This window comes from Nematolebias whitei, chromosome 3, assembly GCF_014905685.2.
Source record: "Nematolebias whitei isolate Nwh7 chromosome 3, NemWhi1, whole genome shotgun sequence".
NCBI lineage: Eukaryota > Metazoa > Chordata > Actinopteri > Cyprinodontiformes > Rivulidae > Nematolebias > Nematolebias whitei.
The window spans coordinates 35250371-35253012 of NC_056500.1; positions in this window are offsets into that span (position 1 = coordinate 35250371).

A 2642-nucleotide genomic window follows, 5' to 3' on the forward strand; every position below is an offset into this window, starting at 1 on the left:
CAGAGTAAACTCAAAGACGGGGACAGTTTAACTCAAAGACGGGAACAATTTTAATTCAAAGACGGGGACAGTTTAACTCAAAGACGGGAAAAATTTTAATTCAAAGACAGGGACAGTTTAACTCAAAGACGGGGACATTGTGAGACATGAATCTGAGTGGACATTTCACGGGCTTCATAAATTTACAATTTATAGATTCATCCAGAAACTGAATCAGACTTTGGAAAGCTTTTTATTTATGTATTTGTTTGTTTGTTTATAGCATGTGTGTCAAACTCAAGGCTCGGGGGCCGAATGTGGCCCTCGTCAACATCTTATCTGGCCCCCCAAGATGATATGTGAAACATAAAATACTTGTATCTCTTTCATTTTATCAGTAATCTTGGATTATAATGTTGAAAGCACAACAGAGAACATAAAATGAGACCAACCAAACTTTTGTTGAGAAACCTGTAACCAAGAAAACATGTTGGGTATCTGATTTGAGTTAGGTCATTTTCACACCAGATAGTCCAGTAGACTCGGTTCGGGACCAATATTCATGACATTTTGTTACATTTGAGCTGGTGCGTTTGCATTCACACTGCACTGTGCAGTCGAGTCAACCTGTTGAACCAACCTATTCCCCCGCTCGCCTGTGGGGGCGCTGCACCAAGAACTACTGAAAGAAACGACACAAAAACCTCTGAAGACACGTCTTCTTCTTCTTCTGTAAATAAAAATAAAAACGAAGTGGCATCAAGTTTTAGCAGTTTTAGGAGTTATATTTTGTCATTTTTCAAAAATGGACTTAGCATGAGCAGAAGATGAGACAGAAGACCATGGAGAATTATGTTTCTCCACACAAGGCAGCTGACGGCTCCATATAAGGTCAGAGAAATGCGTGTTTGTTTACCCTGCGGAGCGGGGCTCGGTCTGTTTACATTCACACTGTACTCGAACCGCGCTGGAGTTCTCTTCTACCGGACCGAGACCTAGGTTTTAGCCCAGGCTAGAGTTCGCCTTTTTGTTCCGTGACAGAGTTCATGGCGCGTTCACACCTCCCTAAACGAGCCGGACTTTCTAGGAAAATGAGCTAGAGTTCGATTAAAGCGAACTAAACAGGGCTGGTGTGAATGCACCTTTAGTGTGGTTTTTGAAATTGGCCCTTAGTTTGAGAAAGGTTTTAATTTAGGCCCCCCTTTTGTAAGCAACTTTGACACCCCTGGTTTAAACGTGTATTTAACGTATTTTAAGTGCATTGTTAGCGTAGTCAGACAGAGTGGGGTCAAGTTGATTAGTTTGAGATGGTTTCTGTTTCTTATACGGCCCTAAAATGTTTTTTGTTTGTGTCTGTTTTTGATGTGATTTGTTTATTTCCATGCATTTACATCACGATTTGTAACAAACTAGTGAAGACAACAGGGTCGTGTTTTGTTTCCAACAGTTAGGAGTCGTTTGTTTACATCCGAACATTGACAAGTTCTCCTAATCTCTGGATGTAAACAAAGTGAAGGATGTCAGGTTCAAGTCTAAAAGTTAAAATTCTTCTCTTTTCTTAAAATTATCTGTGAGGATGAGAGTGGTCAGAAGTTGTCACAAGAGGGGAAATCCAGCTTTGAAGTTAAAGTTTAGATCATAAATCGAGCTGTGAAGACCTTTTGAACCACTGATCCCATAATTTACTTGTACAGTGTAGTGGACTAGGCCTGATGTCGAAACCTTGACCTTAGGCACCTTGTGGGACAGAAACTGTCATTTCATTGATTTGAATCCAGAAATACAGGTTCACCCATCCTGAGACTTTCTTTCTTGAAAATTCAAGTGAAAGAACACTCTCTTTTCTATTATCATTACTGTTTTACAAATGTTTGATAATCAAAGTGTTTTAGTTCAAACCATTTTAGATGTTGCAGTGAACTAATCATTTTTAATTAACTGTGAAAACAGTAACAATGATTTTTTAATCCTCTTGCAAAGTTAGAATTCATGTTAAGGCCTGTTACAGAGTAATTATGCAGTGTTTTCTGTGAGTTGCCGTTGGAGTCGGGCTGGAGAGTTTGCAGCTCCAGTCGTTTGGGAGAACAGAAGTCCAGCCATGATAAGGCTCTTCCGAGATTGGGATTATAACATCTTCCACCTCTGAGTGGAACTCGGACGAACCCCACTCATGTGAGGTCCACTGGCTGAGGTGAACTTGTGTCAGACGGAATATCGTCACTACTTCGGACGAGTCACAGCCATCCTATGGAGACGCTGGACAGGTAGCGTTAACTGGAACTCCGTATCCGCTGATTCATCTTCAGAGAGGTAACGAGTCAAGTTCACTACCGAGCGTACCGAGGAAAGCTGGGTTCGAATGGAGAGTGTCGTTTCTGGTCAACACTCTCCCTCACACACCATCTTTTACTCCCTTTAAACTTCATTTTCCATCTTTAAATTCTTCTATCAAGTAGAAATCAATCCAGATATTTTAGAAATGTCTGTGTAAAGTGCTCATCCACTGCCGTGTGGATAATCAATCTCTTGTATAAGTTGCTAAATTAGCCATGTTGTTATTTTTCAATGTGCCAAATTGATGTAAATGTTTGATGTTAAACTTTGATTCTGTAAATAAATGACCACATTCATTTTGATGGGTCAAAGATAAATAACGTCTCACG